Source organism: Orcinus orca, chromosome 12 (genome assembly GCF_937001465.1).
Source record: "Orcinus orca chromosome 12, mOrcOrc1.1, whole genome shotgun sequence".
NCBI classification, from domain to species: Eukaryota; Metazoa; Chordata; class Mammalia; order Artiodactyla; family Delphinidae; genus Orcinus; species Orcinus orca.
The window spans coordinates 43,165,968-43,181,486 of NC_064570.1; positions in this window are offsets into that span (position 1 = coordinate 43,165,968).

Genomic DNA, 15,519 nt, shown 5'->3' on the forward strand with positions numbered 1-15,519 from the left:
ACTTTTTTTCTTTTTTTTGCCTTTTTTTTTTAACATCTTTACTGGAGTATAATTGCTTTACAATGGTGTGTTAGTTTCTGCTGTATAACAAAGTGAATCAGCTATACATATACATATATCCCCATATCCCCTCCCTGTTGCATCTCCCTCCCACCCTCCCTATCCCACCCCTCTAGGTGGTCATAAAGCACCGAGCTGATCTCCCTGTGCTATGCGGCTGCTTCCCACTAGCTATCTATTTTACATTTGGTAGTGTATATATGTCCATGTGACTCTCTCACTTCGTCCCAGCTTTCCCTTCCCCCTCCCCGTGTCCTCAAGTCCATTCTCTAGTCTGCGTCTTTACTACTGTCCTGCCCCTAGTTTCTTCATAACCAACTTTTTTTTGATTCCATATATATGTGTTAGCATATGGTATTTGTTTTTCTCTTTCTGACTTAATTCACTCTGTATGACAGACTCTAGGTCCATCCACCTCACTACAAATAACTCAATTTCGTTTCTTTTTATGGCTGAGTAATATTCCATGGTATATATGTGCCACATCTTCTTTATCCATTCATCTGATGGACACTTAGGTTGCTTCCATGATCTGGCTATTGTAAATATAGCTGCAATGAACATTGTGGTACATGTCTCTTTTTGAATTATGGTTTTCTCAGGGTATATGCCCAATAGTGGGATTGCTGGGTCATATGGTAGTTCTATTTTTAGTTTTTTAAGGAACCTCCATACTGCTCTCCGTAGTGGCTGTATCAATTACATTCCCACCAACAGTGCAAGAGTGTTCCCTTTTCTCCACACCCTCTCCAGCATTTATAGTTTGTAGATTTTTTGATGATGGCCATTCTGAGCGGTGTGAGGTGATACCTCATTGTAGTTTTGATTTCATTTTGCTAATTATTAGTGATGTTGAGCATCCTTTGATGTGTTTGTTGGCAATCTGTATATCTTCTTTGGAGAAATGTCTGTTTAGGTCTTCTGTCCACTTTTGTATTGGGTTGTTTGTTTTTTTGATATTGAGCTGCATGAGCTGCTTGCATACTTTGGAGATATTTATCCAAAAGAATTGAAAGATATTAGCACGCCTATATTCATTGCAGCACTATTCAAGATGTGGAAACAACCTAAAATTCGATCAACAGATGAATGGATAAAGAAAATGTGGTCAATACATAACGATAGCATACTATCCAGTCTTTAAAAAGAAGGAAATTCTGCAATATGCAACAACATGGTTGAAGCCAGTTACAGAATGACAAATACGGCATGATTTCACTTATATGAAGTATCTAAAATAGGCAAATTTGTTGAATCAAAGAGTGGAATGATGGTTGCTAGCAGCTGGGGGGAGGGAGAAATGGGGAGTTACTAATCAAAGGGCACAAAGTTTCAGTCAAGCAAGATGAATGAGCTCTAGGGGACTTCCCTGGCGGTCCAGTGGTTAAGACTCTGCCCTTCCAATGTAAGGGGGCGGGTTCAATCCCTGGTTGGGGAACTAAGATCACACATGCCTTGTGGCCAAAAAAAAAAAAAAAAAGAATGAGCTCCAGAGGTCTGTTGTACAACATTGTACCTATGTACATTAACAAAAATGTACACTTAAAAAATGTGTTAAAGGGTAGGTCTCACGCTAAAGTGTTCTTACCACAATAAAAAAAAAAACTTAAAAGAAACAGGTCTGTTTGTTATAAAACTAAGAATGTATACAACATCCACTTTCCAAATATCTCTTCTCTAAACTTTATGTCTTTCTGACCTTTCTGATGTCATGTAAATTCTTGTCTGCCCCTCCTGTCCTCAATGAACTGGGAAAAGATCCACTTCCACTCCTATACAAAATTCCTTCTTATTAATGAAGAGAATATTCTGTCACCCTCACCCTTCTCTTGTGCAAAGGGGCTGTCTCTTGGCCTTTGCATTTTCCTTCAAAGACCTGATTTCCTCCCTCTTGATCAATTTCACTTCACCAGCAAAGTGTTCTTTTACATGTGGGAATGATGTCACCCAATTCAAGAGCTTTTTAACACAAATGAAGGGTCAGACTTTATACTCACCCTCTGATGCTTTGCTTATAATTAGTAGCTTTTTTTAAAAGGTTTGGCCTTCAGCAGCGTTATCTCATTAGGCAAGTGTAAAATGTTCCATAGCTGGTGTTATAGAGAAGTGGGGCAAGGTTAGAGGAAGTCCACATAGTCACATGCTGCCCGTGGAGCACAGAAGAATCAGGAACAGAACCTAATGGTGTGCTTTTTGTTTGGCTGCCCTCTCAGACCATGCACTTGTACAGAAAACCATCATCATCCTTCCCAAGTACCTACTGTATACCTACATACCTTGGCTTCCACAGAACTCATGATTGTTTCCTGGCTCCAGAGAAGGAAAGAGAGAAAGAGGATGCATTTGAAGGGAATTGACTAGATGAAGAAATCTATACCCATATGAGTTAAGTGATTCTTACAGAGCTGATTAGTGAAAGGCTGCACATAGGAACAGGTCTCCTGACTTTATGCCCTACTCGACACTCCTTTGTCTCTGAGAGGAGACAACTATGTGACTTAGGGTACTAATAACATTCTCCTCTCTCTTGTTTTCCTCATTTTGCCTTTTCTACAGGGCAGATTGTCACTCTATCACTAGGCTTCTGACAAATTCTTATGACAGGCTTTAACCTTAAATTGCGCCATCTAGCGATGTGAAAAGAAATCTCATGCCGGAGACCAAATCATTTTTGACATGTACAGAAAATTTTATTCAATAACAGAATATACATTTTTCTCAAAATTACACGCAACATTCACCAAAATATACCACATTCCAGGCCATTAAAACACTTCCTTTTTTTAGATTCCGCATATAAGCCATATCATACGATACTTCTCTTTCTCTGTCTGACTTACTTCACTCAGTATGCTAATCTCTAGGTTCATCCATGTTGCTGCAAATGGCATTATTTCATTCTTTTTAATGGCTGAGTAATATTCCATTGTATATATATACCACATCTTCTTTATCCATTCCTCTGTCTATAGACATTTAGGTTGCTTCCATGTCTTGGCTATTGTCTTGTTGCAGTAAACAGTGGGGTGCATGTATCTTTTCGGACCATGTTTTTCTCCAGATGTATGCCCAGGAGTGGGATTGCAGGATCATATGATAGCTCAATTTTTAGTTTGTTAAGGAACCTCCATACTATTCTCCATAGTGGCTGCACCAGTTTACATTCCCACCAACAGTGTAGGAGGGTAGTCAGCCTTACATTTTAAATAAAAAAGAGATAGGTTACTTCTAATGTCAACTTCCTGCAACATTAAAATATATCCACTTTAAATGTGATTTTATCATATACAAGTGTACTTTTTGTGGTTATTGACTCAAAATACAACTACAAAATTTAAATAAGGCATTATTTATGAAAATTGTCAGCAGCATTGTAACATATGATATACAGCAGCACATGATATTTTATTTTTTAATAAATATTATTTATTTATTTTTTTAATTTTTGGCTGCGTTGGGTCTTCGTAGCTGTGCACGGGCTTTCTCTAGTTGTGGTGAGCGGGGGCTACTCTTCGTTGCGGTGCGCGGGCTTCTCGTTGCAGTGGCTTCTCTTGTTGCGGAGCACAGGCTCTAGGCAAGCGGGCTTCAGTAGCTGTGGCACGCGGGCTCAGTAGTTGTGGCTCACAGGCTTAGTTGCTCCGCGGCATGTGGGATCTTCCTGGACCAGGGCTCGAACCCGTGTCCCCTGCACTGGCAGGCAGATTCTTAACCACTGCGCCACCAGAGAAGTCCTGATATTTTAAAACATGAATAATACAGAGCGTTTCTTCAGAAAAGCTCAAAGTAATTCCCACCTATTATCTGTTTTTCCATTACAAGAGCCTTGTGAAGTAAAAAGGGCATCTGCCATTAGCCTCATTTTACATCTGTCATTAGCCTCATTTTACTGATGCTGTAATTAAGACTTAGGTGATGTCACCACGAACATAGTAAGAAAAGCCAGTTTAACTTTTTGTAGGAATGTAAATTGGTACAGCTACTATGGAAAACAGTATGGAGATTCCTAAAAAAAAATTAAAAGTAGAACTATCATAAGATCCAGCAATTCCACTCCTGGGTATTTACTTGAAGAAAACAAAAACAGTAATTAAAGAAAAGATATATGCACCCCTATGTTCATTGCAGCATTGTTTACAATAGTCAAGATATGGAAGCAATCTAAGTGCCCCTTAATAGACGAATGGATAAAGAAGATGTGGAATACATATACATTTATAATGGAATATATATATAAATATATATTCCATTTTATATATATATATATATATATAATGGAATACTACTCAGCCATTTAAAAAAAGAACAAAATCTTGCCATTTGCAATAACATGGATGGACCTAGAGGGTATTACGCTAAGTGAGATAAGTCAGACAGAGAAAGACAAATACTATATGACTTTACTTATATGTGGAATCTAAAAAGCAAAACAAATGAACAGACATAACAAAACAGAAACAGACTCACAGATACAGAGAACAAACTAGTGGTTGCCAGAGCAGGGATGGGAGGAGGGGTGAAATAGTTGAAGGGGATTAAGAGGTACAAACTACCAGTTATAAAATAAACAAGTAACAGGGATATAATGTACAGCACAAGGAATATAGACAATATTTTTAATAACTTTGTGTGGTGTATAATCTATAAAAATATCAAATCACTGTGTTATACACCTAAAACAAATACAGTATTGTAAGTCAACTATACTTCAATTTTAAAAATGTATAATTTTCAGAGAAAAAAAAAGCCAGCTTAGAATTTAATTCTTCCGACTTTATTCTAGTGCTTTTTCCAAAAATTAATTGTTTCTTTAAAATATAACTTTGAATAGAATATATATATGTACAACTGAATCACTTTGCTGTACACTTTAAACTAACACAACATTGGAAATCAACTATACTTCAATAAAAAATATATATATAAAATATAGCTTTGAAGATTTTCTCCTATTATGATCATCATTCTGAGAAAAATGAAAATGTGGAATTTGCAGTAGAGTTACCATAGTTGATTTTAGTTGTAGTAATGAAATATTAGAGGGTTTAACTTAACAGGCATAAATCCCTGTGTTTATTATAAGAGCAAGCCGAAAATAAAGTTGTACTTCTCTCCTGTCTAAGGTCTAAAAGAAAGCTCCTTAGATACACAAAAATATATTTCATGGTTTCCAAACACATTTATGATAAAAGTTTTATTATTAGGAGAAGCTAATCAGAGATAAACTTGATCATTTAAATCAAGATCATCGTAAAGGATAGGTTTGACAAGAAATATTATGATGTTGCCGTTACGAGTTAAACATGAAGAGCTCTGATCCTCCTCAGATTCAGAGCGGTAGTCTAACCAAGTCCAATGTAATGGAGATTAAATATGAGTACAGGGCTTCCCTGGTGGCGCAGTGGTTGAGAGTCCGCCTGCCGATGCGGGGGACATGGGTTCGTGCCCCGGTCCAGGAAGATCCCACATGCCGCGGAGTAGCTAGGCACGTGAGCCATGGCCGCTGAGCCTGCGCGTCCGGAGCCTGTGCTCCGCAACGGGAGAGGCCACAACAGTGAGAGGCCAGCGTACGAAAAAAAAAAAAAAAAAGAGTACATATCCTGCTCCGCCACATTCCCACTGTGTGACCCTGAGCAAGTCATTTAGCCTGTCCAGACCTCGTTTTCCGTATCTGTCAGGTGAGACCTCTTCCAGCCTTAGTTCTCCTGATTTTCAGCTATTGCTTTCCCTAGCTAAACTCTGGACACAGACTAGATCATAAATAGATGAGTGTGTTGATTGTAGCTTCCAAAGCCCCCCTTAGGGCATCCGGGCCTTCTAGTTACAGATAGTGTTTACAAATACTTGGCCTGGTGCAAACTCTGTTCATCAAAGCTGGGAAAGCTTTTTACTGTCAGGTCAATGTCATTATGATGGTTGTTCTGAGGGGTATAGGGGGAATGTATGATTTTTCAGTAAAAACATCACATCATTGGTGGTGTCACAGTAAGATGAAATTTTTAAATAGAGAAAAATATGATATAAAATATATAAAAAATAGAAACAGACATAAAACTTGAAATTCTGATCCTTAGGTTGAAAAATTGGAACTCCATATATTGTGCTTGTTAGAAATTCTGGAAAGCAAAAATGAGATCTTTTACTTTGAATAGTATAAATTGAAACCTTGGAAAGGTAAGGGAACTCATGATCAACTTTACTGAGAGCATCTTTATTATGAACATAGAGCTGTATAAATCTGCCCTTTAGTTTAATGTTTTAATCAGTATGTGACACACAGTTTTACTGTATTTTGTGCCTGTTGATCTTCTAAGAACTTGCTGCTGGCCAGCTTCTTTTGTATATATTCCTATTCTCCATCCAACTAGAGCAAAAATGTTTTACAAAGAACGAAAATCATATGAAGTTTTCTCGAGTTATGTTAATAGACATACAATTTGACTTGATACTTTCTTAGATTATCCAGTGAAGTTATAGTTCATTTCTGGGAAATTTCATTTCCCCATCACGTCTGTAAGCTTTTCCAAAGGAAGGGAAATTTCAGACATTCTTGGGGTTTGGACCACCATGCCATGGCAAACCAGTACATTGTAGACATTCATTAAATATAGAAGTGAATTTACAAAATATTTGAAGATTTTTTTTTTTCACACATCTACACACTGTTGCTCCTCCTATTCTGTCCAGAAGAGGGCAGTGGGCAACATTCATCTCCAAATTAAAGACTCTTTCCTATCCCTTCCCCCTTACCCTAACTCTCACTACTGGCAAAAGCCCCCTTATTTCAAGCAATATTTACTACGGTGAAAATTCAATGCTCCAGAAATGTCTGGTTGCTCACAATAACAAAACAGCAATAACAAAATTTGAATTACAATAGGATCCTGGACAGGAAAATAACTGTCATTAAATAATAGACAGTAAACTCATCTTGATAATTTTATAGAAACGTTTATTTTTTCCATGATTTATATGAGTGTAGAAAGTTTCGGGGCAAGATTCATTCTTGCTACATTGATGTCAATTGTAATTACAAAATGCAAACATTAAAGAGGTAATCAAATCACTAGATATTTTATATCACTTAACTTACTTAATGGGCTCATATCTCTTCCAGTTTATTATAAGCGCAAATAGAAAATACAATTGTACCTTTCTCTGGTCTAAGATCTAGAAAACATCTCTTTAGTTACACAAAAATATATCTCATGCTTTCCAAACATACTTATGGTCAGTTTTATTATCAGGAGATGCTAGAGACAAAAATGATCATTTAAATAAATCATTCTCATTTATTGTGGAAAATATTCGAAATGTATCCTAAAACTCATCATGCAGCCAAATTGTGTTAGGTGGGCTTCTTTATGTTGCTGGCATTTGGGTTGTCAGGTCATAGGGGTTTATTGTGAGGATATTCTGGGACACGACAGCTAAGCCTCATGGAAGAACAGAAATTCAGTCTGTCTTGTCGTCTCAGTAGCAGGCATTTATGGTTCCCTACTTCAGTCTTCTGCCATTTTGGTGACTCAACTACTCTCTGGTTATTATGCTCTTGCAGCTACATATTAATATCATTCTATTCTTCTATATCTTCCCTCCATCTCCGTGATTCTGCTGCCTCTTGGTTTCTGCTTACTCTCTTTTCCCCAGGCATTTTTTGTCTTCTGCCCAATCATCCAAACTGTGACTCTCTCTGTGTGTCTCACATTCAAAGTCCCAAAAAGAGTCTCTAGCCTGTGCAGCCAATCACTAGCCCTCTGCTGGGTAGAGTTTTCATGCTAAGCCACTTTCAGGCCTCCAGCAAAACTATGGACTGACAGTCTGGGTTCTCAAATGCCCAACCTTGTCCATTATCTGTGGCCAAAACAATAGGGTAATGAGACACAAAGCATGGCCATCGTAGGGAACCCCTCAGGAAAGGCATTTGGTTATGAAAAACATCCTGAGTTTTCCCCAAATGGGGAAAAGTAACTGGCAAAGACCTTGTTCTTCCTGTCTAGGAAATTAGTAGCAGTAATTTATGAGTCTTACTTCACCTATGAATGCCCTGCTCACTTTATTCATCTTACTTTTATCTTGATGCTGTTGTTTGTTTTCCTTTGTTCCAGAAGCTAGAAGTCCTGTAGAGAATAGTGTAGCAGGCTCCATTTAGCATGCTAACTATAAGATATTGAAGTAGGGAATTGTCATTGTTATGCATTTTGGAGATAATAATCAAGTAAGCAAACCTTTCGCAAAAAAAAAAAAATACTTCCCCCATGAGGCAGTCCAAGTGAAACTACATTGTTAGTTGAAAGTAAATATTTTAGACCATTAGCAAGAGTGGGGCAGACATTTCTTAGAACAGTAAACTCAGAGGGATGCTTTGGTGGAAGGGAGACAACCAGGTTCTCCTAAGAAAAATGATTTTGTACTACAGTAGATAGTATTAGGTTTTTCTTTTGAATTTCTTATAAAGGAACCAATCATAAAAGTTCTGGTCCTCTAATCCTATGGGGCTTTTGCTTTTGTTTCTCTTTTTCTAAATCTCTTGCAGTCCTTTCTCTTGGCAGTCTGTGTTTTTTCAGAGAATGTTACCAGAGATGACCTGATTTTTTTATGTGAATAGAAAAACTGCCCAGGTGAAGTGAACTTGAACCAGGCCATTCAAGTCAGAGACATCAGCATATCTTAGGATATTGTTTTTCTCTTAAAAACAAAACAAACAGTTTTGTTCCTTATGTTTCTGTATTTTACTTTCTCTCCTTCCCCCCCCCCCCATATTTGGCTCCCTTCAATTTCTAAACAATGTACATTTTTAAAAGAAGTACTTTCCCTGAAAATTACCATATTTCACAATTCTGAGTATAAGCCTAAACGGAATGCACCCAGTACCAGGCACAACACGCAGGATTGTGTTGACATCATAACTCTGTGCACAAAATGGAGAGGCTGTTTTCAGTGCTTTGAACGTTTTTTTTTTTCCTTTACCAGGATGAAAATTTAAATCTTAATTTTAAAGTTGCCTCCATTCCCACACCACCCTCCCACCCAACACGCAGACACACATAGACAGACACATACCCCTTCCTTTCACACACAACTTACTTAAAGGGATAGACGAAGAAATGCAGCCTGAATGGCATGAAATAGAGGGAGACTTGGAACGTTTTTATTGCTAGGCAATGCTTGCCCTTTGTTGAAATCTCTCACTGATGCGGAGGACTGTATTTTGCCGTGATGTGTCTTGCTGTTACCTCATCAGGGCTGGGAGCGTGTCATTGCCTCTGCCTAGTGGTCAGCACCACCAGATGATAACATGCCCTGGCCCAGCCTTCCTTCTTCTGGAACATGTGCTCCCCACACACATACTACTGGAGGCCAACTGCCACTCAGCTCAAATCTATCCACGTCAGGCAACTCAAAGATAACCTGCCAGGAATCCCAACAGTGCAGTGTGGGAAGGGGGAGAAGGGGCAGCGTGGCTACCACTAATGTCACCTCCATCACACAGCCAAGCATTGTGACTCTGTCACAAAGATTCCCCAATCCTAAAATATTTAGGTATCTTGCCACTGTTTTATACTAGAATCATTTGTAAATAGAATATTGAGCATTTAGCCATGATGGTATGGGCCTCTAACCCCACCCAAAAGATTGAAGTGGGAAACTGAGGTCCTCAGAGTCTACGTTGCATTCGGGAGCCAGGCATTCCTTACCTGTGACTCATGCAGGGAGCTGAAGGGTGGGAAGAAGCCAAGTGACAGACTCGGTCACTCATCAGAAGGGTCTGGGCAGCCCTGGAGGGTCAGATTCACAACCAACAGGGTGGACTGGAGACCAGGTCAGAGGGCAGTTCTTAGCACAGTGCAGGCAGAGGTGGGTCCCAGGGTTAAGGCACAGTGTGTGCCTAATTCCCAACCCCCTTCCTAGGACTACTGCTTCCTTTCTTCCCTCCACCAAGCAATGGAAGCTAATCAGATTAAGCCCAAATAGAACATCTTTCTTTGCTACTACTTACTATTTTTCAAAGGCTAACTCACAATTTAGTGGTAGAGGTCTATTGAATTACTTCACTTTTTCCAACATATGATATTAAAATAAGTGGGAGCCCTTGGTAAACAGGGATTGAATTCCATAGAAGCCACAGCACGGCACCAGACAGCATTCCAGAGAAGGATGGCCTCACAGTTAGCTCAATGTCAGGCCATTTTCCTTCTTAGTAACATTTTTGAGCAAGGAAGACGGGAGTGGAAAAAATTAAAAGGATAGAAAAACCCTTTATAGTCATAAAATTCTCAGTATTTAAAAATGGTGAATATTAACAGCAAAAGGAACGCACAAAATATTTTGAAAATTCTTACCATTTGGTCCAGAAATATGGCGGAGGAATTATTAAAAGTAAGAAACTTGTTTAAACAAACATAACCATTTAGGCTTAATTTTCCCCTCTGAGTAAGCAAGAACTGCCTTATATAAACACCCACGCACTTGCTCTGTTCCCCTTTGTACTTCTGGGAGGGGAGAAAGAAGAAAAACGTAGAAAGTTTTCATTTGTGGACAAGCTTGTGTGCATAACCACAAGATCTGTGGGTTCTGCAGACTGATTAGGTCTAACCCAGAAGACTGCATCAATTACTTAAGGCAGATTCCCGATATGAAGGCAAGGCATCTGTAGGAAAATTACGCTTAAACTTTTATTGTTACTGCGTTTGTGTAACATTATTTTTCTTTTAGTCACAGAAAAGTATCTCTTAAGGCTCAATTCTCAGTAAATTCTGCAAGTTATCTCCCCTTACTCATGAACGTCCATCTTCCACTCCTGTTCATGACCCAGTCTTACAAGCAAACTGGCTTTCTCTAGGCATCTTGTCTCCTTAACACTATTACCAAAGATGTTCCAGAAGGAAGTTTTCAATCTTCCAGATATCTCAGTCCATGAAAATCTAGGCTGTCCTAAGTTTCCTTTGGAGATTCTTGTTTTTATTCCTATTGCTTAACTTATTTGGAAGAAACTCATGAGAGACTGACTTATGAAACAAATCTAAGTGTGTGGATTGAAAATAGCAATCGCATGGGGAACGTTTCATTAATGTAACTATTTACAATGAAACTCCTTACCGAGAGATGAAAACAGTTGAGGAAATACTCTGGGAAACAAAACCCCCAAGGCTCAAGCAACCTTTATCTGAGCCTAAAGGTTCAGGAACACATGGGGAAGGCCAGCCACACTCAGAGACACATGGAAGGCCAGCCACACCCTTGGTCAGCCCTGCTTGGTGTGACTCTTAGTTTGTGTCAGAAGTAAGATTTTGTCCAGACTTGTCCTGACCTCTCAGTGAGGCTCCAGGGTAATGGTTATGCATCCTGACTCCCCCATAGAATCTCCTGGAACTTTCCCCCCCAAATCCTGATGCCCAGGCCCTAATTTTGACCAATTAAATCACACTCTCTGGGAAAAAGACTCAGGCATCAGAACTTTTTTAATGCTCCCCAGGTGATCTTAATGGGCATCCAGTGCCCTAGAGCAGGGGTTTTCAAACTGCGTTCCTTGGTCCTCTAGGGTGATCACTGCAGAGGCAAGGCGGCATGTGATGACTGCTACCCTTCCGTCCCTCAGTCCAAATTCTTCCAGAGTTACCACTCATTTTGTCTCCTTTAAGTGTTTCAAATAAAATAAAATGTCATTGGAAAAAAGCGGAAAACATTAGAGAGATGTAATCAAGGATAGTCTCGATTAAAACAAAGCCCACCTAGAGATAACTAGAGATAACTAGCTTATCTCTCGCAGAGGAGGTAGGGAGAGAAGTTTTGTCTCCCAGGTCCTTCACTCCAAAGAAGATGGATATTGATCAAACACTAGTCTGTAACTCTATATTTGTCTGCATATTTCTTTAACCACTTTACTTCCCATATAGGGTCAGTGAAACTCACTCATAGCCAGTTGTTTAAGGGAGCAAGCGTTTTAAAAGCACTATCCCTCGTGTTTCCTCTCATGGCACAAATACCGACAAAACTCCTGGGAGAATCATTTTGATCTGTTGATATCATCAGCAATTATTATTATTGCAGAAGCACATCCTTTTATGTTAAAATGTAGGAATAAAACGTTGTTACAATGCAACTAGTAATCATTTTATAGGTTATGTATTCTGCCAAAGGATGCATATATTCTGAGGTATTTTCTAAAGCAAAATTATTCAATATTCACCTGAGTTGATAACTTTTCTTACTTTATCCTATTCCTTGAAATGATCTAGAGAATGTGATTAGGTGAATTGATTAATTCATTTTTCCCAATTTAATCTCAGTTTTCATTACAATTTAAAACGTTTAAAGATTTTTCTCTGGCATTGGTGTAGCTGTAGGGTCAGGAAATTTGAAACTGTGAAGAGAGAGCTGTTCACACAGACAGACAGAAAGTTGTGCTCTAAAAGGTATAAAAGTTAAAGTTTGGGGACTATTCTAAATCTTTTATGGACTTTCCCTTGCTGAAAATTCCTTCTTTATCAATTGTCTTTTTTTTTTTTTTCGGTATGTGGGCCTCTCACTGTTGTGGCCTCTCCCGTTGCGGAGCACAGGCTCCGGACGCTCAGGCTCAGCGGCCATGGCTCACGGGCCCAGCCGCTCCGTGGCATGTGGGATCTTCCCGGACCGGGGCAAGAACCCGTGTCCCCTGCATTGGCAGGCGGACTCTCAACCACTACGCCACCAGGGAAGCCCTCAATTGTCATTTTTACCTAAGGAAATAAAATGGGAAGTTGACCTTATCAATATAGAGAACTAGAAGCATAGTTAGAGCATAACTGTCTCAAATATCTAGAAACCTAAGGTGGAAAAGCTGTGCTGAAAGGGAAAGAGGCCAGGGACCCAGACAGAGGCCAAGAAACTTGGAGATAGGCATCAATTCCCAGGAGTATATCAAGAAGCCAACTGACTGGGAATTCATGTGCTACTGGCCTTAAGATTTAGGACGACAGAATTGAAAGAAATTCTGATGTATTAATCCAACACTCTAATATTACAAGTGAAAAAACTTGCTTCAAAAGATTAAATAAACACTTGAGAATAAACCAACATGAGGCAGCATTTGTGTGATGGAAGTTAGGAATTAGACTAATTCAGGTGCAAATTTAAGCTCTATCTCTTACCTGCGGCTTAAACTTAACCTTTTTGAAATTTAGCGTTATTCGTAAAAAATGGAAACAATAATCCTTCCCAGTATGCTTGTGAAATTTTAAATATAAATCTTATGTAAAGTATCCAGCACATAATAGTTTGTTAATAAATTTTAATTCTGCCTTTCCTCTTCGGTGGAATAGCAAAATTTAGAATATGATCTCTCTTACAGCTGGGCAAGTATTCTTTCTGCATAACTCAATTTTAACAAACTACTGAACTTTGAAAATATTATTTGAAGCAACCTAAAAGCAGTTTTCTTCCAGACTCAAATATGACATTTTATTTTTGTAATAAGAATCTTCTGAGCTCCCTGGTGGCGCAGTGGTTAAGAATCCACCTGCCATTGCAGGGCACACAGGTTTGAGCCCTGGTCCAGGAAGATCCCACATGTCATGGAGCAACTAAGCCCATGAGCCACAACTACTGAGCCTGTGCTCTAGACCCCGCGAGCCACAGCTACTGAGCCCGTGAGCCACAACTACTGAAGCCCACGTGCCTAGACTCACAACAAGAGAAGCCACCACAATGAGAAGCCCATGCACCACAATGAAGGGTAGCCCCCTGCTCACTGCAACTAGATACAGCCCGCACGCAGCAACGAAGACCCAATGCAGCCAAAAATAAATAAATAAATATAATTTTTTTTAAGTTAAAAAAAAAAAGAATCTTCCAATCTCCAAAAGGGATTAAACTAACCTAATGCTCTTGACCAAAACCCTACTCCAATAGGTATAAGTACAAAGCCACTGACACTTGCCTTGCCTACAAGTAACGCCAGGCCTCCTTCTGGGGTTACGCTCCATGCTCAAGTCCAGCCTCAGTAGCTCAGCTTGCCCTTCTACCTCTCCTTAAGTCTCATTATGTCCCAGTACACATTTGGGGCTTCATTTAGGTTTAGTCAGAAACCACTGCTATAAATGATTAGAACTGGAGCCAGATCCTTCCTTGTGTCAGCTCCTCAGGGCAATCTAGGTTCCCCTGGGAACTTTGGGCAATGATGGGATTGGTTGAATACAGGACAACAATCAAGGCAGCAACCACACAAACGAGAAAAGTCTTCATCCTTGCAGCTGCCATATAAAAGGTACATGTGCGGATCCACTGCTCCTTGCTATTCATCTCATAGGTGAGGGGCTGCAAGTATTGACTTTATGCTGGTTGCATGAACGGGCAAAGTAGAAGGAGAGGGTAGGAATGGGTTAAACAAGAATCAAGACCACAAGATAACTTAGCTTTTTAAAATTATTATTAAATTAATGAGATTCCAATAGGAACATAGCAGTGGCTTAGTTCTGAATCTAAAACCATAAGGTTTCTTAAAAATCATATAGAGCAACAAGGAGGATAATGGGAAACTCGCCAACTCCATTTTCTTGAAACAAGAGAAAATATTTCTCCATAATGAAAGAGTATAACTTGTAGCAGGGAAAATTGATCCAAAAGACCTATCTGAAAGCATATTTGGTACTGTTTTTGGACTTTAAAGATGAAGAAAGAATTTTGTGAGAATATAGGTTAAAAACATCATGTGAGTAATAAATTAAGATGGCATCAGATGTTTCCTTAACAGAATTCAATGACAAAAGACAGTGGAGTAACACTTAAAATATACTCAAGTAGAGAAAGTGTGAACCAGCTAAACTGTCCTTCAAGTATAGAATAGGTCAATAACTTGAATATGTAAAAATTCAGGGAATAGGATTCCTGAGAACTTTTTCTGAGAATAATACTGGAGGGTAAATTCCAGGCAAGCAGGAGTTGATTGACAGAACTTCAGCAAAAAGAACTGAGGTGAGCACATTGTTTATTTCATTATACAACTATTATGAAAAATTTCAAACCTACACAAATATAAAGAGAATATGTAATAAGTCCCAAGTACCTACTATCCAGCTTCAATAAGTGTCAGTATTTTGCCCTTCTTGTTTCAACTATCAGCCCCCCCCTTTTTTTGTGCTGAAATATTTTAAAGAAAATTCTAGACATTCTGGTAATTCACATATAAATATTTCAATGTGCATCTCAAACTGGTAAAGCATAAACCAATGTGCTATTATCATACACATCAAAATGAACAATTCCTTGAAATTATCTAATACCCATTCATATTTCCCTAAATATCTCAAAGGTATCCTATGTCAGTGGTTGTTTGAAACAGGATACAAATGAGGCCCACATGTTGTTTCTGGTCATTACATCTCTTAAGTCTTTTATTCTCCTTTTTTTAATGCCATTGGTCTACAGAAAGCTGGGTCATACATCCGATAGCATGTCCTATATTCTATATTTACTTGGTTGCTT